Genomic DNA, 25,665 nt, shown 5'->3' on the forward strand with positions numbered 1-25,665 from the left:
TGTGTTACTACAACAAACCACTTGAAACTTAGTGGTTTAAAGCAATAACAATTTATTACCTCCACAATTCTGTGGTTTGACTAGGTGATTCTTCTGCTTTATGTGGTATAGCTAAGGGGCAGGGAGGGATGACAGTTCCAAAATGGTCCCACATGGCTGGCAATTAAATTGGTGCTGGCCACTGATTGGGAGCTCAATTAGGGCTGACAGCTAAAGGCCTAGGTGCTCTTCCCCTGAGTCCCGCCACACGGCTGCTTGAGCTTCCTTAAAAATGGTGGCTGTGTTCCAAAAGGAAGGAGATGGAAACTGCCAGTTCTTTTAAGACCCAGATTTGAAAGTCTCAGATGTAATACTTCCACTGCATTCCGTTGGTCAAAGCAGTCACAAGGCCATCCTAGGGGAAATAAACTGCATCTCTTGATAGGGGAGTGACACGTGCATGTAAGAAGGGAAGGAATTGATCATGGACATCTTTGGAGACAATCTACCACAGTTAGTTTTCTGACTACATTAATTCACAACACCCATACATGCAAAGTACATTCACCTCTCCCTCCAAATTTTCATCCTGTGGTGGCATACAGTCAAAGTCCAGGATATCATCATTTAAATCAGTTACAAACGAGGATGAAGCACCTCTGGTCTGCTTCCTGAATCTAGTTTTCCAGCTGTGGTTTCTCAGGTGCAGAGATCTATGAAGAAAAAAGGCAAACTATCTTACAAGCTGCCATACAATCATGAAAAAGAGACAGAATAAAGCAATAAATATCCCTGTTCAAGAAGGGAGAATATAGGAAACACATAGCTGTTGCTGTCCTTAGCAATTCTGAAATATGACTGTGTACCTGTGACCATTTTCTCTGACTTCAGGGGCAAAGAATGTTCCTTGATTAAGCATCCATTTCTGCTCCTTGTGAATGGTTTTCCATGGCTTTTGGCTTCTCCTTGTGGAATTTTGGCTCCATATTGTGAGTTATCCTTCTTTTCCTGTAAGGCATGCCCTGTATTTGCAGAGAAGTAATTTTCTTAGCTTGCTTTCAGGGTCCAGGGGGCTCTTTTCATTTTGTACTATCAGTCCCTTTGAGCTTAAGCTGATATAATTCTTTTAAAAAACTTTGTGAGTTCCCTGTACGTAAAATTATAATCCAAGCCATGGACAAAAGCAATATCCCTAAATCTCTTTGAGATTTAAAAAAAAATGATGGACAATACTGGAAATCATGGCCTAGTCACTTTGACACATATTTTGGGAGGACACAATTCAATCCATAACAGATAGTATCTCATTGTGATTTTGATTTGCCTTTCTCTAATGGCTAATGATTGTGAGCATTTCCTCCTGTGTCTGTTGGCCACCTGAATGTCTTCTTTAGTGAAGTGTCTGCTCATATCCTTTGCCCATTTTTTTAACTATGATGTCAATGAGGCAGGATTAGAGGCAGTTATGTTAATGAGACAGGACTCAATCTATAAGATTAGGTTTTGGCCTCAGTCAATCCCTTTTGAGATATTAAAGAGAGAAACAAGCAGAGAGAAGGGGGACCTCGTACTACCAAGAAAGTAGTGACAGGGGCAAAGCTTGTCCTCTGGACCCAGGGTCCATGTGCAGAGAAGCTCCTAGACCAAGGGAAGACTGGTGCATCTCAAGGACCTTCCTCCACGCTGTCAGAAAGAGAAAGCCTTCCCCTGGAGTTGGCACCCTGAATACGGACTTCTAGCCTCCTGGACTGTGAGAGAATAAACTTCTGGTTGTTAAGGCCATCTACTTGTGGTATTCTGTTACAGCAGTACTAGATAACTAAGATACCACCTCACCCCCAACATTACTGGCACTAATAAAAAATAAAGAAAATAACAAATGTTGGAGAGGTTGCAGGGAGATGGGAACTCTTATGCACTGCTGGTGGGAGTGTGAAATGGTTCAAGCACTATGGAAAATGATATAGCTCCTCCTTAAAAAGCTAGAAATAGAAATATCATATGATCCAGCAATTCTACTCCAAGGATTATATTCTAGAGAAAGAAGAGCCGTCACATGAATAGGCATACGCACATGCATGTTCACTGCAACACTATTCACAGTAGCAAAAAGATGGAAACAACCTAAATGCCTACCAACAGATGAATGGATAAACAAATTATGGTACATGCACACAACGGAATGCCACGCAATGATAAAGAACAGTGATGAATCCTTGAAACATCTCACAACATGGATGAAATAGGAGGGCATTATGCTGAGTGAAGTAAGTCAATCACAAAAGGATAAATATTGTATGAGACCATTATTATAAAAACCCAAGAAAAGGTTTACACACAGAAAAAAAACAATCTTTGATGGATATGAGGGAGGGGAGGTATAGGGAAGGGAGATCACTAACTAAATAGTAGACAAGTGTTAACACTGGTAAAGAGGAAGAGGAAGACAGCACATAATATAGGGGAAGTCATCACAACTTGACCAAGACAAAGTCATAGAAGCTTCCTAGACACATCCAAATACCTTGAGGGTCTGAGTTATTGGGGCTGAGGGCTGGCAGCATGGTCTCAGGGGACATCTAGATCAATTGCCATAATACAGTACATAATGTTCTACATTCTAGTTTGGTTTGTAGCATCTGGGGTCCTAAAAGCTTGCAAGCAGCCATCTAAGATACATATATCAGTCTCAGCACGTTCAGAGCAAAGGAGAATGAAGAAAACCAAAGACACAGGGGAAATATTAGTTCGAAGGACTAATGGGCTTCATGAACCACAGCTCCCACCATACAGAGCCCAGGACAACTCGATGGTGACCATCTACCACCATCGACAGCTCTGACAGGGATCGCGACAGAGAGTCCCCAGAAAAAGTGAGAGAAAAATTTAGAACAGAATTCAAATTCATGAAAAAAGACGAGACTTACTGGTCTGGCAGATACTGGAGGAACCCTCAAGACTATGACATCCAGGCACTCTGCTAACCCAGAATTGAAACCACTCTCAAAGTCCACCTTTCAGCCAAAGATTAGACAGGGCTATAAAACAAACACACTTGAGGAATGTGCTTCTTAGTTCAGTCAATTATATGAGACCAAATGGTCAACACCGGCCTAAAAGCAAAGATGAGAAGGCAGGAAAGAACAGGAAAATTGGATGAGTGGGCACTGAGAAGCCAGGGTAGAAAGGGAAAGGGAAAGAGTGCTGACACATTGGGTGGGTTGAAATAAGTTGCATGACAAAACAATTTGTGTATAAAATTTTTGAATGAAAAACTAATTTGTACTGTATAGTTTCACCTAAAATACAATAAGGTTTTTTCTAGAAAAAACCATTTGCTGATGAGTTGATTCTGACTCATGGAGGCTCTGGGTGTGTCAGAGTAGAACTGTGCCCCATAGGGCTTTCAGTGTCTGATTTTTTGGAGTAGATGCCCAGGCCTTTCTTCCAAGGTACCTCTGGGTAGACTCAAACTCCCAACCTTTCAGTTAGCAGCTGAGAGTGTTAAACATTGACATAGGCTTCTCAAAGTCAGTGTGCTATAGGGCAAAACCTTTAAGAAGCCTGTTGTCTAGCTGGGACAGTCTAGGATTCACCAGTAAGAATACTAAAAACAAAAGCAGTTGTCGCTGAGGTCAGTTCAGACTCATAGCGACCCCATGTGTGCAGAGTAGAACTGTGCTTTTCGAGGCTGTGAAATTTCAGAAGCACATCACTAGGCCTTTCTTTTGAGGAGCCTTTGGGTGAATTTGAAACACCAAACTTTTGGTTAGTTGTTAAGTGCTTAATCATTGCACCACCCAGGGACTCCTATTAGAAATTCTTAAATTTTGTGAGATTTCAGCAAAGGGTCTTACAACCCCATCCTTGGCCTGATCTTTACCTAAGGTCATGTTTTCTTGGCAGCCTCTGGATTTGAGATCTTTTGCTGGCCAGAGAAGCTACAAATGTGAAATAGTTTTTTTTCCCCCCCCTAATCTGGGAAGCTGAAATTGTTTTTTAATTTTCCATCAAGCAAACCTTGCACTGGAAATATTTCCTCTAAATTCTGCTTGCAAACTCATCTGTTCCTTCTTAAGCTCATCTTAAAATGTACTTTATTATCATTGGCAGTGAAGAGAAGCTACTATTCTGCCTGAAATCTTCTTAGCCAGATCCACAAATGTATTAGGTATGTGTTCTATTTTCCATGTTCCTGTAGGGAATATTTCACTAATTGTTCTTCCAATACATAGCTTAGGCCCCAGATTCTCTAATTTCTCATAGCAATTTACTCACTGCCCTTTCAGCCTTTATAGCTCTTTCCAAGTTCTCCCAGCTTCTGCCTGCTACCAGATTCCAAAGCCAATGTCACATATATTAGGTTTTGTTATAGCAGCACTCCACATTCAGGTACCAATTTCTGTCTCTACTGCTGTGTATTAAACCATTAAAAACTAGTGGCTTAAAGTAACAACAACCAATTATTATTTCTCACAGTTCTGTGGGTTCATAGCTTGGGCATCCTCACAGCATGGCAGCTGCATTCCAAGAAGCCACGTTCCAAGAGAAAGTAACTAAAAATTGCCTGTCTTCTTAAAGCATGGGCTCAGAAGTCCTAAAATGACTATTCCACAGCATTCTACTGGTCAAAGTATTTACAACTCAGAATAAGATTCAAGGGGAGGGAAAGTAAACCACCTCTGGGTGGGGGAGTGCTATGTAAATACAAGAAGGGAAGACGTTGATAGCGGCCATCTTTGTTGTTCTTGATAGCTGCCGACAAGTCGGTCCCTGACTCATGGTGACCTCCTATACAACAGAACCAAATGCTGCTCTGTCCTGTACGATCACCATTGTTGGCTGTGGATTGAGCCTTAGGGTTTTCATTGGCTGATTTTCAGAAGTAGATCACTGGGCCTTTTCTTCCTAGTCTTTCTTAGTGTGAATGTTCTGCTGAAGCCTGTTCAGCATCACAGAAACATACAAACCTCCACAGACAGATGTGTGGTGGCAGTACTTGAGGTCCATTGGCTGGGAAAGGAATCAGAGTCTCCCTCATGGAAGGCGAGAATTCTACCCCTGAACCACCACTGCCCCATGGTCATCTTTAGAGGCTAGCTAGCACAACCTCTAGCCAATAAGCACTAAATTTGTATTTCCAGCCCCCACATCACTTCCCTTGTTCCATACCCATATATTCTACTTCCTTTTGGATGTTCCCACACGCACCTCAAATCCAGCATGCCCTAAATATAACTCATCAGCTTCCTTCCTAGACCTGTTTCTCAGCCTTTGTTTCATATTTCAGTAAATGACAGCCTTCAAGCCAGAAACTGGAATCCGTCCTGGCTCCTTTAATTCCATCACCACCCCTGTTCCCCGGCACATAGACAAACTTTAACTCTTAGCTGTTTCTCAGATGTGCTCCTCTCTTCTCCACTCCTAATGTTACCCCAGTTCAGGCGCTCATCTTCCTCTCTTCCCTGGATTATTTCTGTAGCTCCTAAAGGTCTTCATTTCTCCAGTTTTTCCTCTGTGGTGTGCTGTGAGGCCAACTTAAACAACACCACCAAAAAATCCTGTTGCCGTCAAGTTGATTCCGACTGATAGCAACCCTATAGGACAGTAGAACTGCCCCATAGGGTTTCCAAGGACCGCCTGGTGGATTCAAACTGCTAACCTTTCGGTTAGGAGCCGTAGCACTTAACCACTACACCACCAGGGTTTCTGAGGCCAATTTAGCCACCTGATAAAATAAACAATTAGAAGAAGAAAGACAAGCAGGAGGAGAAAGGAATTAAGGGAGAAAGAAAAAGAAGCAAAAAGAAAAATACACAAAGGCAGAAAAAAGAAAACTAGTCAAGGCACATATGAAAACTTCTCAGACTGATGGTGTCACGGTTTAATTTGTGGAAGGTAAAGGCTAAGTAAAGGCTATGATTTACAGTTGGAATAATAGGCTGATTCTTCATAAGAAGAAAATTGCAACTTCTAGACAAATCCTTTCACTCACTTTCCAACCAATTTCTGACATAAAGCCTCCCCAAACAGCATTGGAAACCCTGGTGGTATGTGTAGTGGTTAAGAGCTATAACTGCTAACCAAAAGGTCAGCGGTTTGAATCCCCCAGGTGCTCCTTGGCAACCATATGTGGCAGTTCTACTCTGTCCTATAGGGTCACTAGGAGTTGGAATTGACTCAACAGCAAAGGGTTTGTTTTTGTTTTTTTAAATAGCATTTCTGGAGAAGATATATAAACTTTTCCCCTTCCTAAAAAAAAAAAAAAAAAATCCTGTACAGTATTGCCACAGTGATTATGCTACTTTTTTGTTTAAAACACTTCAGTGACTACTAAGTTCCTCATCTCAGCCCACAAAGCTGTGCTTGGCTGGATCCTCATGCGGGCATTCAACAGAGATGTACTGAGCGCCTATGACCTACTAGGCACACAGCTGTGTATCACTCCACCCTCCTCTTCTTGCTTTATTATGTTCCTTCCCCAAACTGCTTGTTGTTCCTTGAACACACCTCTCATTTAATTCCTGCCACCTTGGGCACCTCTCTCTTGCATCTTCACCTGCCTAATTTCTACACCCTTGTCTTAGTCATCTAATGCTGCTATAACAGAAATAACACAAGTGGATGGCTTTAACAGAGAAGGTTTATTCTCACACAGTCCAGTAGGTTAGAAGTCCAAATTCAGGGCATCAGCTCCAGGGGAAGGCTTTATCTCTCTGTCAGCTCTGGAGGAAGGGCCTTGTCATTAGTCTTCCCTTAGTCTGGGAGCATCTCAGCTCAGGAACCTCAGGTCCAAAGGACAGGTTCTGATCCTGGCTCTGCTTTCTTGGTGGTATGAGGTCCCCATGTCTCTCTGCTTGCTTCTCTCTTTTGTATCTCAGAAGAGATTGGCTTGAGACACTGTTTAATCTTGTAGACCTCATCAGTATAACTGCCACTAATCCTTCTTATTACATCATAGTGATAGGATTGATGACACAGAGAAATCACATCAGAAGATAAAATGGTAGACAATCATAAAATTATGACCTAGTCAAGTTGACAGATATTTTGGGGGGACATAATTCAATCCATGGCACCCCTCCTCAAGCTTCTTCTTATTGTTATTATTATGATCAGTCATCTAGCATAGTGTCTACTGCTCCTAACAAGCATGAGCTACTGTAATTGGGACAATTGGCCCAGCACAGTCCTTATTGCTTAACAAATATCTGAATTCCTTCCTTTTCCTTTTCTTTTTTTAACTTTATTCATTCACCCATTTCCACAATTCAGTGTTTAAGACTCAGGTTGTCTTTACCCTTTGAAAAGTGGGGTTTCCCAACACCACACTCCCCCCACCCACTCCCCTCCCCTGATCTAGGGACAACTGCAGAAATGGATGGCACCCAAAGAGATACTTCTAGTTGCTATCTCAGCACTGGTGAACATCTCCTTGGCTGCCTACAAGGTTCTTTCCCAACACCAGCCAGATAGAGACATGCTATCTCTCAGTTGCTACTACTACTTCCTCATCTGCCCACATCCTGAGCAAAACAGATGGGGGAATTCTTCACATACCCAGCAGAGTCCCAAAGATAAATAGTCAAATGTGGATGCCTAATGGGCAAGCACGATTCAAAGAAAATGTAGCAATGAAAGAGCATGTGGGACTCCTCGCCATCAGACCAGCTCTCTGACTGAAGAAGGGAATGTCCCCCGAAAGCTACAGAATTCATCCGAGAACCAGAAGCAGTGAGCTTGATTCTTAGCTAGGCCTCTAGTTTTTTGTGCAAAATGAAAATGTGGTTAATCAGGTTTGCTTTCTACTCCCCACCAATATGGCTGCCCCAGTTATTAAGGGATGTTTTCTTCCAGCCATATTCTGAGAATCAATTTATAACACATCCTGATGCAGCCCAAGGAGACCTGGCGGTACAGTGGTTAAGTGCTCGGCTGCTAACTGAAAGGTTGATGGTTTGAACCCACCAGCCACTCTGTGGGAGAAAGATGTGACAGTCTGCTGCCATGAAGATTTACAGCCTTGGAAACCCTATGGGGCAGTTATACTCCGTCATACAGACCATAGGGTCACCATGAGTCAGAATTGACTCGATGGCAATGGGTATGAGTAGCAGCCCAAATGGAGGCGACAGGTTCTGGAGCTCCTGATGTGAGCATGGCACCTGAAAGGACAGTTTTATTCTGAAAAATGTCTTCTACTCCCTCCTAGTACTTTAGAGAGTATACTTATTTACACAGTCTGGGAACAAAATGATTTCATCATGTCAAAAGTATAAAACTATTGTCATGGATTGAATTAGGTCCCCCCAAAATGTGTGTATCTACTTGGTTGGGCCATGATTCCCAGTATTGTATGGTTGCCCTCCATTTTGTGATTGTAATTTTATGTTGAGAAGATTAGGGTGGGATTGTAACACCACCCTCACTCAGGTCACCTCCCTGATCCAGGGTAAAGGGAGTTCCCATGGGGTGTGGCCTGTACCACCTTTTATCTCTCAAGAGATAAAAGGAAAGAGAAGCAAGCAGAGAGTTGGGGACTTCATACCACCAAGAAAGTAGCACCAGGAACAGAGGGCATTCTTTGGACATGGGGTCCCTGAGTCTGAGAAGTTCCTTGACCAGGGGATTGAGGACAAGGACCTTCCTCCGGAACTGACAGAGGAAGAAAGCCTTCCCCTGGAGCCGACGTCCTGAATTTGGACTTGTAACCTACTAGACTGTATGAAAATAAATCTCTCTTTGTTAAAGCCATCCACTTGTGGCGTTTCTGTTATAGCAGCACAAGGTAACTAAGACAATGAAAAAAAAAAAAAAAAAAACACCTCCAGACAACAGCAACCTATCTTCAAAAGAAATGCAAGCACCAAAAAAACTTCCCTTACCACATAGAAGGATTTAGTGTCAGACAGATTAAGCCAAGGATGGCCTGGGATGACCTTAATGTAGTGCTTCTGTTTTTTTTTAAATGCCCTAAAACCTTTCCGACTTATCCTCCAGGTAGGCATTTAGGGTAGCTTTTTTACTGATTCTAGTGGTTGCTGGCTCACAGAGGTCCCCTCCCAGAAAAACAGTCAGGAGGTGGTTCATAAAACCCTGCCCCTGATCTTAGGGAGACACCTGATCCAGGCTGCGTCAGTCTGAGTCATTCTTCCAGGAATTTACCACTCAGAATTCAAAGCTGTCACATTAATGGTAGCTTCTACTGCTGAGGACACTGAGTTATCCAAGTCCTTGTTTATCCCAAAGACTCGTATGTTAACTCTCTATTTCACTGGGTTAATTTCTCCAGTATCCTGTCCCCCAACTGCCTTTTTTTCTTACACTAACCAGAATCAGTTTTTGCTAGCAGCCCAAGATCCTTAGCTAATTCATCACGTCAAGCACCATTTTCCAAAGAGGAAACTGAAGCCCAGAGTAACTAAGCAGCTTTGTCAAAGGTCACACCATGAAGTGGTTGAGCTGGGATCTTCAAGTCATTCTTAGCCCGACATATTACGCTGCCTCTCATGACCCCATATGGTGCCAGGACAAGCACAGATGTGGGTTTTGATTGAAAACATTTATCCAGAGAGATTTCATGAAGCCTAGAAATCACTTAAGAATGCTGTTGTGGTCAAGTGACCATCGATGGGGGATACTCACACTGAAGAGGAAATCACCGATGGGCTGAGATGTTCCCAAGTGAGGCCACTACGGGCTGGCTCCTCCCCCATAGCGTTCACAGTTATCCTGCTTGTTAGGGATGAGTGGCTAGGGCATAGCCCTTCCTCACCTCTGGAAAAGTCCACCCTGAATTACAGCCAGAAAAAAAATTCTCTACGGTCATAAACTGGCAACATATACCTCTTGCTACAATAGACAGGATTGCTTCTCTAGGGGGCTTTTGGAAAAGATTTCTCCAGAGTTCACCATATTTTTTGTATTTCTGTCATTCCTGCAGCCTATACAAACATTGTCCAGACCTCAAAGATACGATGATTATCTGATTCTTTTTACGTTCATTAGCCCCTCTGATATATTAGTAGATTATCAAAAGCAGTTTTAGTATGTCATAAAATCTGTTTGGTATTAAGTTGATACATGATGTGTTTTTCTCCATCCAGCTAAATAGTTTCCTTCAAATCTGGACCAGATGAGCACCCCGGGACTTGCATGAGCTCATGTGTGTGTCTGCGTGGAATGTGATGTGCTGGGTCCCCTTGGACGTTGTGGCACGTGTTTGGAATCATGGTCTAAATGGAAATATCCTTAGGCACTGATGCCTCAATTAGGGAAAAGATAAAGATGCAAGATCAGATATGGCATCTGTAAAATGTTAATGTCCTGGTGATGCTCTTTATTTGAGTCTATTTTTCAGTTATGTCTGATGGCTGATGTAGGCAAAATTGTGATATGCATGAAATTGTCTTTATCACCCTTTGGGACTAGCCGCCTCGGCCCCTGCCTCTGCTGATTCTGCCTTCTGGCTGCTGCAAGCTCAGGAAAGTCCCATTGTTTGCTCTTGCTCATTCATTCAATAGGTCTTTATGAGCACCTATGTGCTAGGCATAGGAGAAAAGGAAGACTAAGAACAGTCCTGGCTTTCAAGATGTAGTGGAGGAGCCAGAAATGTGAACGGACAATTGTTCTGGAGCAGCATCAGTGTATGATCTGGTGTTATTGGTGCTGATGAAGGGTCCAACCGAGTCTGGGGGAGGGGCTGTGGGTCAGGGAAGGCTTCCGGAGAACTACCCAGGAACATAACCTTGAACATCCAGAAGTAGGATTGCTGCAAGTCCATCAGGCACCTAGTGTGAACAACAGAACAGCGCCCCTACTGGCCAGATGCAGTCTTTTGCAGGCTACAAACCAAGTGTGAGCAGGGTTTAGTTCCTACTCACTCTCTCACCACCACCTGTCTGTTAGTTTGTCATGCTGTGGTGGCTTCTATGTTACTATGATGCTAGAAGCTATACCACAGGCATTTCAAATACCAGTAGGATTACTACTGATGGTGGCCAGGTTTCAGCCAAGCTTCCAGACTAAGACAGAATGAGAGAAAGGCCTGGTAATCCCCTTCTGAAAATCAGCCAATGAAAATGCTATGGATCACAACAGAGTATTTTCTAATATACTGCTAGAAGATGAACCCTCTAGGCTGGAAGGCACTCAAAATACGCAGTGGCCACCAACAATGAACTTGTGCATACCAACTACAGTGAAGAGGGAGCAGGACTTGACAGTGTTTCTTTCTGTTGCATAGGGTCACCATGAGTCAGAGCTGACTCGGAGGCAACAAATAACATTCCTTCATTGTCACGGTTTTATTATATCCCCCCCAAAATGGGTGTATTAACTGGGTTAGGCCATGATTCCCAGTATTCTGTGGTTGTCCTCCATTTTGTGATTGTAATTTTATGTTAAAGAGGATTAGGGTAGGATTGTAACACCCTCACCAGGCCACATCTCTGATCCAATATAAAGGGAGTTTCCATGGGGTGTGGCCTGCACCACTTCTTATCTCTCAAGAAATAAAAGGAAAGGGAAGCTAGCAGAAAGTGGGGACCTATGCCACCAAGAAAGCAGTGCCGGGAGCACAGTATGTCCTTTGGACCCGAGGTTCCTGTGCAGAGAAGCTCCTAGTCCAGGGGAAGATTGATGACACGGACATTCCTCCAGAGCTGACGGAGAAACCCTCCCCTTCAGCCCTCAGCTGAAGCCCTGAATTTGGACTTGTAGCCTACTAGGCCGTGAGACAATGAATTTCTCTTTGTTAAAGCCATCCACTTGTGGTATTTCTGTTACAGTGGCACTAGATGACTAAGACAGTCACCTAGGTGCCTTTGTGAAGTCAGCAACCTGCATAACCTTCCATGGGGCCCTGGGGATCAACCATGTGAAGGAAGGAAGGAAGACACTTTCAGACAGAAGCAGCAGAGTATGTAAAGGCAAGGAAGTGTTCCAGGATATGCTGGACTCTGAGAAAAGCAAGGACAACTGGAGCATGGGACTTGCGGGCACAGTGAAACCTGAGGCTGGCTTGGGAAACAAGGGATATGTTGTGGGAGGCTTGGACTTCATCCCGAAAGGCAAGAAGGGGATTTTGGAGGCATTTGATTTTAACTGGAGTTCCTCGGTAGTGTAAACTGTCAACTTGCTCAGCTACTAACTGGAAGGTTGAAGGTTTGAGACCACCCAGAGGCACCTGGGAAGAAAGGCCTGGAGATCTATTTCTGAAAAATTAGCCTTTGAAAACCCTATGGAGCATAGTTCTACTCTGGCACACATGGGATCATCAAGAGTTGGAGTTGACTCAATGGCCATTGGTTTGACTGGTTAATTTTAACTGGAGTTGAAGGTTAGAGCTTGGATTGGAGGAGGGTAAGCGTGGAAGTGGAGAGAGTCCTCCCTGAGGAAAAGAGGAAGTGTGCAGCTGAGGAGAGGGGCCCCGAACAGCACGTGGTGATGGCTGTGAGTGGGGAGGGAGCAGAGGACGTGCTGATTCTGAGGTTTCTGTCCACATTCCAGCCCTGGCCCTGTGCCTGTCACATCGTCCACATTCAGACAGTGCTGGATACATGCGAGCAGACCAACACTGAGTAACGTGCCACTCTGCACAGCCAAGCTCTTTGCACTTTAGAATTTGAACTTGAGTTTTGAAGAAATTGTACTTTAACTAAGAACATTCCACTGTGGGCAGTTAGCGGGGGAAGATGCTTTTGGGTCCTTCAATGTGATGCAGAAGAGAGCGTATGGATTGTGGTAGTCACTACATGGCCATTTCACTACCTATACGCCTGAGTGATAATACCCTTGGCTTTCACCTCATAGTGAGTTTATGAAATTAAATGAGATAATGAGTGTAATTGTCCATTGAGGTATTGCTCAGGTTGGCCAAAAACAGGGCGGGGAGAGGAGCAAGATAATAAATTGTGGGTATGATAAGTGGATATTCCATCTATGGAATTAGACTATTTTTTAAAATGGACATAATATATTCATTGACCATAATGTAGTGTTAGTTAGAAAAGTCATTGGACATAATATAATCCCGTTTTTTGTAAAACTGAACACTTATCTATACATACATGTTTTTCGCAAGCGTGGAGAACGGGCTGCAATGATAATGCAGCCTACCAGTGAAATTTGTTACCTCAGGGGACGATTATTAACTTAAAAAAAATACAACTCTATTAAGGCATGTATACAAAATCTACATACTATTCCATGCCTACATACACACACACACACAAAGTTTATTTTATTATTCCCCCCCCTTTTTTTTTTTTTTTTGCTTTGGAAACCCTGGTGGCATGGGGGTTAAGTGCTACAGCTGCTAACCAAAGGGTCAGCAGTTCGAATCCGCCAGGCGCTCGTTGGTAACTCTATGAGCCAGTTCCACTCTGTCCTATAGGGTCTCTATGTGTCGGAATAGACTCAACAGCACTGGGTTTGGTTTGGTTTGGGTTTGCTTTATTATGCCTGTGGTCCCATAATCTTGACAAATAAAGGTTGTTATTGGTAGTTGCATGGAGTCAGCTCCAACTATTGGCGACCTTACGTATAACAGAACCAAAGTTACCCAGTCCCACATCATCTTCATGTTTTTTAGTATGTTTGAGTCCATTGTTCCAGCTATTAATTAAAGGTAATAGCTTTTTTTAATTTAAAATTAGCCTCTTTTTATTCAGTCAGTTCGTACTTTAAATTTGTACTTTAAATTCACTGTTGTTCTTTTTCTCTCCTTCTGCCCTTCCCAAGGATCCCTCATCCTTCCCAAGATGGCATCCAGGTGGGATGAAACATGGGTTGATCTTTCCTGGTCTTATGCCTGGGCATTTGGCACAAATGCCTGCTGAGCTATAGCTCAATAATCTCATTTCTTATTTTGGGGGTCCACAGCAGAAGTCCTTGGTCAGCAGTCCCTGAGCCCCTCCCTTGACTTCCAGTTGAGGTTCCTGCACTTGGAAGCCTCTTGGTCCCCAAATCGGGGTCTCCTAGTCTAGGAGTACTTCCATGTCCCCTTCGTTGTCACACAGAACTTCAGTACAACAGGCCACAGGGCACTGGGGAATTCTCTTGATCTATCCACTTATATATTCTTATCAGCCTTCTTTACGCTAAGCACGATGCTTCTCTAAGAGATTTCCAATTGTTCTGAGCTGTACCATGAGGGGCAAGGAGCAAGCCCCCTTGTGCTTGGAGTTCCCATTGGTCTTGATTTTCTGAGTCTCCTCACATCCTCCCCGTGTACGTTTTTATTAAAAGAGAGGGACCCAGATCCTCCTACCTGACTTCCTGCCCACTTTCTTCTCTCTCTCCTTCTTGACCTCTCCAGGAAGTGGGGTGGGGGTGGGGGGCTTTCTCTTTTTCCTTTCTGTCAGGTGGGAACTACCCTTTTAGCCTCCTTTTCTCCTTCTTTATGGTATTTGCCCTCCCCTTTTCCTGAGGCAAAAAATGAAGAATGGCTGCAAGAAGAGGAATGAGATTTTTGAAAGGAGTGACAAGATTTTTTAAAACCTTATTCTTACCTGTTGTTTCATTAGTTATCGTAGTGGGTTAAACAGCATCTCCCAAAAATATGCCTACATCTTAATCCCTGGTTCCTGGGAATGTGACCTCATTTGGAAAAAGGGTCTTCGAAGATGTAATTCAGTTAAGGATCTTGAGATGAGGCCATCCTGGCTTTTTTGGGTGGGCCCTAAATCTAATGACAAGTGTCCTTATATGAAAAACAAAGAGGGGAGACAATAGAGAGAAAAGAGCAGAAGGCCATATGAAGATGAAGGTAGAGACTGGAATGATGCAGCCACAGTCAAGGAACTCATTGGGTCACCAGAAGCTGGAAGAGGCAAGGAAGGATCCTTCCCTAGAGCCTTCAGAGGGAGCGTGGCCCTGCTGACATCTTGATGTCAGACTTCTGGCTTCCAGAAGTATGAGAGAATAAATTTCTGTTGTTTTAAGTCGCCACGTTTCTGGTACTTTGTTATGGCTTGTTTCTGTTAGCTGCCGTTGAATTGCCCTCCAACTGCTGGTGGCCCCATGTGCAATGGGATCAGACTATTGTGATCCATAGTGTTTTCACGGGCTGATTTTCAGAAGATTGCCCAGCCTTTCTTCTTAGTCTGTCTTAGTCTGGAAGCTCTGCTGAAACCTGTTCAGCATCAGAGCAACATGCAAGCCTCCATTGACAGGTGGGTGGTGGCTGCACTTGAGTTGCATTGGCCAGGAATCAAACCTGGGTCTCCTGCATGGAAGACAAGAATTCTACTACTGAACCACCACTGCCCCCACAGGTTGTTACGGCAGCCCTAGGAAGTGAATATAGATTGATAATGAGCATAAAATACTTTTGACATTAAAAAAATAAGAGTAAGAAGAAAAAGACAAACGCAAAGCTTTTATAGATGCCTCTTTTTTTTTTTTCTTGGCTTAGTGTACGGGAGCTCTGTGAATAGTAGTTGTTCTTGCTACAGTGGGGGCAGGCAGCCTTTTCCCAGAGCCCCTTCACCTTCACCTTCCTGCCACTGTGCCACCAGAGACCAAATGGTCTTGACCTTTTTAGCAAGTTCGCTAATCCCCTTGCTTGTTCTCTTTGCTAATATAGCTGTTCTTTCTGTCATGCCAGTGTACTCTGGGGGAGCTGACAGAGTTCAGAATCACTGTCTCTTGATATGACCAGACAATAAAAATGGCAAGCTGATCAGTCAGCCAGAGAGGAGAAGCCTTTTTCCCATTATAACCATGATCTAATGCTATAATCACCTAATCTGCTGGCAGCAGCCAAGCACTTGTGGTCAGGCCCAGTCCCCAGAACAGGTGAACCCTGTTAAAAAGCATCCTGCCACATGGTTTCAGCTGTCCTGCAGGCCAGATTAAGTCTCTTCCCCTGAAACGTAATAACCACATAGAACTCATGCGTTCCTGAGTTTATTACAATTGTCCAGGGTCATCCTTTTAAAAAAATGCTAATATTTTAATAAGACTGCAGGAAACCCTGGGGGCTCCCAAGAAGAGAAGCTCAGGGGGTGTAAACATAGTCTTGGTGGCCATCTATCACTTCTCTATCTGAATGGTGTTCCTGACCTTCAAGATGGACTAATTGTCTTCCCTCATCCCCAAGGCAATGCTAACATGAGGCTTTCTGGATTGACCGAGGGCTTGAAGGAATTTCAGTCAGAGAAGAGAAAATTAAACCTCAGCATCAGCCATGACCACACCCCGAGTCCCAGGGCTATGTCCCATCACTACCAATCCCTACTCATCTTCTACTTCTTGGTCTTCAGGCTTCAACATATTGCCAGGTGTACTCCCTGCTCATCTCCAACGCAGGGGTTTACCTCTCTGTTTCCTCTCTGTTGGGTATGCTTTTTTATAATGCTTTCAAGTCACATATGGCTTTGTAATGCTCTCAAACCACATATGTCCATAATATGTGTATGGCATTGGTATGTTGCTTCTGTAAGTGACCTTAAGCCTCTATGGCTTAAGTTACTTATAGTATGACTTAGAAGTAAAAAATTTCTGAACTTAGACATAGAAAAACATAGAATTTTGTGAAGAATGTGGTAAACAACCTTTAAATTGACTTTGCCCCTGCATACTGCTATAACACATAGTTAATCTCGGTAAACTAGCCTTGAGACATAAATTGTAAACAACCTCCTTAATCTCTAAACCTTGAGGAAAAGATGTGACATCTGACTAATATCTAACCCTGGAGACAAGATATAACATACTAGTCTTTGATGTCACACCGGCCCTTATTGTGTGAGGGTAAGGTGAGAAATTAATATATACAATCACTGGATGCCTGCTTACTTGAAGGGAGAAGGCAGAAGCAAAGAGATCTTGCTCTAGTTTCTTCTCTCTGAAGACTGAGAGCCTGCTGAGACTCTGCCCACCACAGACCTCAGACCGTAGTTACAAGGGACCTCTGTTGAGTTTGGGCTGTGGTCAAGCCTTCCTCCCAAGACCACTTGCTAAAGGTAAAAGCCTGAAGCCTAAAGACTTGGACGCTAACCGTAAAACAACAGTGAAATTGCAATGATTGATTCTGATTCTCCAGTTCTAAATGAATGCATTGAGTTCTTACCTAAGTATCTTGTCATGATGACTATCTTGCAATAAACTAAATGAATTTATGCATGTCAAATTTGAGTATTTCTCAACTTATTTAAAAATAAAATCCTACAGGACCCTCTCTGAATGCCAAGCCCCAGTAACTTCTTCCCTCCATTCCACCAAAGGAAGCCCCATCTTCACTAACATCAGAACAATTACCATACCCATTTACATTGTACACAGAGAATTTGAGTGTCTCCTGTCTAGGTCTCCCCACTGGATAATGAAATTCCATTTTGCACAGATAAAGGCCCAGTTAAATATTTTTCCCTACGAGGAAGCATTGGTCCCCAAAGACCAACTTGGTTTTCCATTTTTAGCAGCACAAAGAATTGGCAGAAGCTTTGAAATTATGATTCTCCCTTAAAAGCTCCAAAGAGACCAGATCCAATTCTTAGGCAGGACCAAAGTCTATACACTGACTTTTCTCTCTCCTTACTTCTTTTATTGTTGTTATTAGTTGCTATCAAGTCGATTCTGACTCATGAGGACCCCATGTTGTGCAGAGTAGAACCACTCTGTAAAGTTTTCAAAGCTGTGATCTTTTGGAAGCCCAGTCTGTCTTCTGAGGTGCCTTTGGTGGCTTCGAACTAGTAGTCGAGCACTGGACCATATACACCACCCAGGGACTCCTGACCTCCATTACAGGGAACTTTTTCCCCAAGCCTAGGGGAAATCTGATATTCATAAAGAAAAAGACATTTCTTCTTTCATTAGCCAGCCTCGGATGACTTTGGGCAAGAAGGTTAACTTGCCTGAGCCTGAGACTCCCTGTCTGAAACATACAATTAATAATACATTTTGCATAGGAAAATTTAATGAAATAGTTTAAGTGTCTAGCACGGTGCCTGGCACACACGGGATGTTTAATAAGTGCTAGATTCCATTGCTTCCTCTCATTATATGATTAAACAATGATTTTCTTTGTTGCCTCATACAAGTACTGTAATGTAGTTCTAGGGCTTATATGATCTAGAAACTAGTTAATGAAAATACACTGAGTCCCCGAAGAAACAAAAATGCCTTGCTTCATTGAACGTCCTATGTATTTGCACATGTCTGTAATTATTTCCTGAAGACTAATTCCTAGACGAGGAATTGGTGTTCAGAGGGTATGCACATTTTTAGGACTCTGGCTACACGTTGTAAATTGCCTCCCAGAAAGTCTGTACAAGCGTACATTCCCCACAGCACTGTGTCCAAGTACCTATTTCTTGGGATTTTGAGTTTTTCTTAAACATTTATTAAATCTCTGAATGCAAAGTGCTGTCTCATTGTGGTTGTGAACTTATTTTTCAAATATGGAAAACAAAGCTCTTAGATCCAACAAGTCCAACTCACTCATGTTAAAGTGGAAGATCCCGAGACTCAGAGGGATTAAGTGACTTGGCCAAGACATCTAATTAGTAGGACAGCCAAAATCCATATCCCCCATGTTTCCTGACTCTGGAATTCCTTCCATTATACTACCTCGAAGAGGGAGGGTTACCTGGAGGTGAAACCGCTCAGGGGTTACTTAATAACAAGGCTGAATTAGACTGGAGGGAATGTGCTGTAGAGGAAAGTCACTGAAGAGAGATTTAATTAGTGTCTAGTTAATCCATCATCAGGTAATCAGAACCAGCACTGTCCATGTTAGCACCACCTACTGGTGAAAATTTAGACATGCACAGGCTTCCTCTACAAAGTTGAAGGCAGAATGGGAAAACCATAGGAGATTTGGACCGGTTTAAACTGTGTTATAAGAAGTAGCTAGAAAAAGTAGGAGTTATTGAGTTATGAGCCCTGAAGACTAGAACTGCTGTTGGGACTCAAACTACTGCAGTCTCCTGAGTTGTTGTGAATGAAGTTCCTACTTGCTGAGTCGGCTAAGACAGTTTCCTGTTCTTCCTATTGTGTACACAGAATGTAACTTTCTTCAGTTTTCTATTACTTAACTTCTAGCATAAACCCACATTCTTCTGGCGGCAGGGAATTTAATAGGTAGCGACTTCCAGATAAAATCACTTATGCATGATTACTCAGTCATTTCAAGTTTCAGTCACTCAATTCAGAATTTCATTCCCTTCTCTTCTCCCTGGGGTGGCAACTAAGGTCCTGAAGGCTTAGGATTGTTTGTTGTTGCTAGCTGCTGTGAAATTGGCACCCCACTCATGGCAACCCTGTACACAACTGCGAAAAAACACTGTCTAGTCCTGCACCATCCCCATGACCATTTGGAGACTGGACCCTTGTGATCCACAGGGTTTTCATTGGCTAATATTTTGGAAGTAGATTGCCAGGCCCTCCTTCCTAGTCCATCTGTCGTGGATTGATTTGTGTCCCCCCAAAATATGTGTCAGCTTGGATGGGCAAGATCCCTGGTATTATGTGCTTGTCCTCCATTTTGTGATTTTCCTATGTGTTATAAATCATAATCTCTGCCTGTGGGTAAAGAGGATTAAGGTGGGATGTAACACCCTTTGCTTAGGTCACATCCCTGATCCAATGTAAAGTGAGTTTCCCTGGGGAGTGGTCTGCACCACTTTTTATCTTGTAAGAGATAAAAGGAAAGGGAAGCAAGCAGAAATTTGGGGGCAGGCAGCATGCCACCAAGAAAGAAGCACCAGGAGCAGAGCACTTCCTTTGGACCCATGGTTCCTGCATGGAGAAGCTCCTAGTCCAGGTGAAGATTGATGAGAGGGACCTTCCTCCAGAGCCAGCAGAGGGAGAAAGCCTTCCCCTGGAGCTGACACCCTGAATTTGGACTTGTAGCCTACTAAACTGTAAGAGAATAAATTTCTCTTTTTAAAGCCAACTTGTGGTATTTCTGTTACAGCAGCACTAGATGACTAAGACACCATCTTAGTCTGGAAGCACCATTGAAATCTGTTCAGCATGATAACAACAGGTAAGCCACCACCAATAGACGAGCGGTAAACCATCAGGAATTGAACCGCAGCCTCCCACGTATTGTTGTTGTTGCTGTTAGGTGCCGTTGAGACTATTCTAATTCATAGTGACCCTGTGTATGACAGAACAAAACACTTCCAGGTCCTGCCCCATCCTCACAATCACTGCTATGCTTGAGCCCATTATCGCAGCCACTGTGTCAATCCAACTAATTGAGGGCCGTCTTCTCTTTCACTGACCCTCTACTTTACCAAGCATGATATCCATCTCCAGGAACCAATCCCTCCTGTTAACATACCCAAAGTATGTGAGACAAAGTCTCACTATCCTTGCTTCTAAGGAGCATGCTGGCTGTACTTCTTCCAAGACAGATTTGTTCATTCTTCTGGCAATTCCGGTATATTCAATATTCTTTGCCAACACCATAATTCAAGGGCATTAATTCTTCTTTGGTCTTCCTTATTCCTTGTCCAGCTCTTCCCTGCATATGAGGCAATTGAAAATACCATGGCATGGGTCAGGTGTGCCTTAATACTCAAAGCGATATCTTTATTTTTCAACACTTTGAAGAGGTCTTCTGCAGTGGATTTGCCCAATGCAATGCGTCTTTTGATTTCTTGACTACTGCTTGGGTGTAAAATGAAATCCTTGACTACTTCAGTATTTTCTCCATTTATCATGATGTTGCTTATTGGTCTAGTTGTGAGGATTTTTGTTTTCTTTATATTGATGTATAATCCATACTGAAGGCTGTAGTCATCAGTAAGTGTTTCAAATCTTCACTTTCAGCAAACAAGGTCATGTCGTCTGTATAACGCAGGTTGTTAAGGAGTCTTCCCCTAATCCTGTGAGAATTCTATCACTGAACCACTAAGAATCACTTAGGTGTAGGTAATGGGGTGTGGGGAGGGAGAGAGAGTGGTGGTCTCACCCATGGATGTCCTTAGCCCAGTGTAGGCAATCTACTTTCTGGTCTTCAGCCATTGGCATCTATTCCTACTGGCATCCAATGATCCTGCTGAAGTTCTCATTTGTTAAGAAGTTCTTCATCTGAAGTGTATTCTTCTCCCTCAACTTCAAGCCCCACTCAGGTCTGCTGGCCCTCTTTAAGCCACTCTGAACCTAAAAGAAACTTTCAGTTGCTCTCCTATATGTTTCTGGTTGTGGGAGAATCAGGGGGCTTTCTCGGGGCCCCTCTGCCTGCTTTGCCTGTTGCCCTGTCTTCTCCACTATTGCTAACATATAAAGCAGGGGTACAGACAATGTGTAAACAAATGGGAATGGCTCTGATCCAAAAAAACAGGTGGTGTTAGTGGATTCAATTGTGTCCTTCAAAAACTTGTGTTGTAAATCCTAATACCTATACCTGTGGATGTAATCCCATTTGGGAGTAGGGCTTTCTTTTTTATGTTAACAAGGGCATGCCAGTGTAGGACGTGTCTTAAACCAGTCACTTTTGAGATATAAAAGAACAGATTAGGCATAGAAGCAAGAAAGCAAAAATGAGGGAAAGATAGATGCCATGCAAAGATCTCCAAGGAAGAAGGTGAAACAAGGATTTTTCCCTAGAGTGGACAGAAAAAGAATGCCTTCCCCTAGAGCCAGTGCCCTGAATTCTAACTTGTAGCCTCCTAAACTGTGAGAAAATAAATATCTGTTCATTAAAGCCACCCCCTTGTGATATTTCTGTTACAGCAGCACTAGGAAACTAAGGCAGGTGGCCAGCCAGATTAGGCCCTTGGGTAGTACCTTGTTGATCCCTGATACATATTTTTGAGGTCCCTACCCCACCCTTTGGAGCCCTGGTGGCACAGTGGTTAAGAGTTTGTCTGCTAACCAAAAGGCTAGCAGTTCAAATTCACCAGCTGTTCCTTGGAAACTCTGTGGGGCAGTTCTACTCTATCCTATAGATTCACTGTCAGAATCAACTCCACGGCAATGGGTTTTTTTAATCCCACTCTTACCCCTGTCAGGCATTTCCCAGAGAGGGAGGCATTAGTTAGTTCTCTCAGGTCTTGGTTCTCTAAACCTTTCTTGGGGTTTATCACCCACTTACCCTGCCTTGGGTCCTGTCTACGGAAAACAGCACCTATGGCAATTAGTTTTAAATTGCTGAATGATCTTGCACACATAGCTGGCGAAGGAAACTGCGATGGCCAATAGACGCTGCTCATTAGCACCCCTCCTCAAGCAGCCCTCATGGCAGGAGCCCTACCTATCGTATCATAGTTATGCCTCTGGTCCCCATCCCAACAGTTATAAGGCGGGGGAGTGAGCAAGGGACAGGCCCTGTCAGGGACTTGTCCCCCTCTAAACCCTCTTCCAGGAGCCCTGGTGGCATAGTGGTTAAGTGCTTGGCTGCTAACCAAAAGGTTGGCAGTCGGAACCCATCAGCTGATCCAAGGGAGAAAGACGTGGCAGTCTGCTTCTGTAAAGACTACAGCCTTGGAAACCCTATGGGGGCAGTAAGTATAGGGTAGCTATGAGTTGGGAGAGACTGGATTTTTTTTTTTTTTAAGGCCCTCTTCTTCCCCTCTTTCTCTGGCCAGAACAAGTATCTTTCCCACTTTCTCCATTCTCTTGTTTAGTGGCATAAGCTTACGTCATGATTACTTGGGCTTTCGCCTTTAGATCCGAACATACCTAACTCTTGCAAATCACAAATCTTGGCTCTGGAGGCTCTAATCTCTGTTAAGAGAGTCAAGATTCTAAACGGCTCAGTGTCAAGAATTTGATGCTTTGTTTTCTGTGTTCTGCATAATCCTTGGGAACTGTGGGTGCCTTGCGTGACTGGGAATCACGGGAAATGACGTTCTCTCAAAAAAAAAAAAACAAAACTCTTGCTAAATGCTGGGCCCCGCTAAGTCCAAATCACACTTTAAGGGCAGCTGGACTCAAATAAATTTGCCAGCCCAGAGTCTGTTCATTATCTTTGTCCTATGAGGAACCCAGAAGAATAAGTTTCACTTGAGATTCTTAGAAAAAACTACTCCTTCACATGAAAGGAAATGTATCCTTTTAGGAGCAAAATTGTTTGGAGCAGAGTTTTTCAAATTGCAGGCTGCAACCCATTAGGAGAGGGCCAGGCAAACTTTTTTCAGTAAATGGGCAAATAGTAAATATTCTAGGCTTTATGGGTCATATTCAACACGCAACTTTCAACTCGCAACTCACTCAACTCTCAACTCTGCCATTGTAGTGTGAAAGCAGCCATAAACCAAACCAAGCCCGTTGCTGTCCAGTGGATTCCGACTCATAGCGACCCTATAGGACAAAGTAGAACTACCCTACAGAGCTTCCAATGAGAGCCTGGAGGATTTCAAACTGCTGACCTTTTGGTTAGCAGCCGTAGCTCTTAACCACTACGCCACCATGAAAGTAGCCATAAAAAAAAAATTTTTTTTTTTTTTTAGCCATAGACAATAATAAACAAGTGAGCATGCCTGTGTTCCGATAAAACTTTACTTAAAACCCAAAAAACCAAACCCACAGCCATCGAGTCGGTTCTGACTCATAGCAACCCCACAGGACAGAGTAGAACTGCTCCATAGAGTTTCCAAGGAGCGCCTGGAGGATTTGAACTGCCGACCTCTTGGTTAGCAGCCGTAGCACTTAACCACTACACCACCAGGGTTTCCAAAAACTTTACTTATGGACACCAAAACATGAATTTCGCATAACTTTCATGTGTCATGAAATATCCCTCCTTATTTTTTTCAACCATTTAAAAATGTAAAAACTGTTCTTAGCTCACAGGCCATGCAAAATACATACAAATGTACAAAATTCTCCCAGACCTCTAGTCAGATTTGGCTCTTGGGCAGTAGTTGGCTGATGCCTGCATTAAAAAACCCTTTGCGGTTGAGTCGATTCTGGCTCACGGTGACCCTGTGAGGACAGAGTAGAACTGCCCCATAGGGTTTCCGAGGAGCGCCTGGTGGATTCAAACAGCTGACCTTTTGGTTAGCAGCTGTAGCTCTTAACTGCTAAGCCACCCGGGTTTTCTGATGCCTGCATTAGGGAACCATGAAATCAATTAAGTGAGGCTCAACCAGCAATTAAAAAAAATAAAAGAAATAGAGTAGAATGAAGAGGACAGAAAATCTCAGAGTACATTGTACACAGAAAGGGTTTTAGGAAATATTTCTTTCAGTTATCTTATCGTGGGATGTGGCTGAAGAAGCCTGGAAAACATGGACTTGGAGAAAGATCCCTTTCGGTATGTCTCTGAAGAGTTATTCCTCTACCCATCCCACGCATCTTAAGATTTGGCGTTAAGGTTGCCAGATAGAATACAGGATGCCCAGTTAAGTTTGTATTTCAATGAAAGAAAATTGTATTTTATTTTTAGTACAAGTATGTCCCATACAATATTTGGGACATGTTTATATTAAAAGTATATTCTTTTTAAAATTAAAAATTCATATTAAACTGGGTGTCCCTGTATTTGTTTTTCGAAATCCGACACCTCTATTTGGTGTATTAGGAATAGTTTCATTGTTAGTGTAGTGATCTTATTGAGACTCAGGTAAGGGCAGTTTTATCTAGTTCAGTTGATAATCTAAGAGGGGCAAAAAGGACGTTTTCAAAAGTCCTTCAAATGCCAGGCTCTGTGCCCTGACACAATTACTACCACTCCCTAAGACAGGTACGGCTTTGTTGTCTCAGCCCCACAAATGGAGAAACTGAAGTGCAGTTTGCCCACAACTGGTAAATGGTGGAGCTACATCCCCAGGTTGTTCTGAAAAATAAAGAGGAGAGCTGTGTCAAAGCACCCCAAGCAGTTCTTGGAACCTTTGTGCACCAAGGAGGAGGGAGAGGGGATGGGGGAGTTGCCCAGCCAGGGAAGGGCAATAAGAGCTGCACTGTGCTCTGCTGCCAACCAAGAGGTTGGTGGTTCACCCAGAGGTGCCTCAGAAGAAAGGCCTGGCAATCTACTTCTGAAAAACCAGCCACTGAAAAGCCTATGGAGCACAGTTTCACTCTGATACACGTGGGGTCTCCGTGAGTCAGAATTGACTCAACAGCATCTGTGTCGCGATGCCTATGGAAAAGCGAATTTAAGCACAATATAAAGCTGATTCAATTAAAAGACTACTTTTTATTATCAATATGCAATGCTGTGATAAAATACCGCCCCTGTCAGAGCACACTGCCCCAGTCCTTTTCATATGCCATTACTTGATTCATAGTTGATGTTCACTAAATGTTACTTTTCTTGTTCCTCTTTCTCACCTTCTCTCTTTTCTTCTCTCCACACAGGACTAGCAAATAAGTTTCAAACCACTTGGTGGCTCTTACTAATTGGTGATGACAGCTGGGACTGCCAGGATGAGAAAGATTCTGAAGTTGAACCTCTGCGCAAAGCAAAGGAGTGCTCGGTGATGTTTGCCATGGGGATGTGAGCAGGGAGTGGCAGCATCTATTTCTTCATATTTGCTGTCCTATAGTTAAACATGTTTGCTGTCCTGGAGGTAAATCTGCAACCTTCAGACAGCAAACAACCAGGCTGAGCAACCATGAACCATGAACCTTCCCACCACTGATGCCAAGGTAAGAAAAGAAGAGGGAGAGAATTTCTGCCAATCTTATTACCCCTCTACCTCCCATCAAGGAGCCCTGGTGGCATAGTAGTTAAACACTTCACTGCTAACCAACAGGTAGGTGGTTCAAATCCACCAGCTGCTC

General features: G+C 43.3%; 1 long non-coding RNA gene across 4 annotated transcripts in view; it reads left to right on the forward strand.

Moving 5' to 3' along the window:
- Positions 1–25,665, forward strand: part of LOC126077254 (uncharacterized) — an 83,351-nt gene that overhangs the window by 16,361 nt on the left and 41,325 nt on the right. For 3 of the 4 annotated variants that reach the window (XR_007517689.1, XR_007517687.1, XR_007517688.1), the window contains exon 2: positions 25,240–25,530. This is a non-coding gene — a long non-coding RNA (uncharacterized LOC126077254). Of the gene's footprint in view, positions 1–19,903; positions 19,976–25,239; positions 25,531–25,665 lie in introns of all 4 variants that reach the window. The other variant, XR_007517690.1, reaches the window with a different exon arrangement.

The sequence above is a fragment of the Elephas maximus genome, chromosome 5 (genome assembly GCF_024166365.1).
Source record: "Elephas maximus indicus isolate mEleMax1 chromosome 5, mEleMax1 primary haplotype, whole genome shotgun sequence".
Classification (NCBI taxonomy): domain Eukaryota; kingdom Metazoa; phylum Chordata; class Mammalia; order Proboscidea; family Elephantidae; genus Elephas; species Elephas maximus.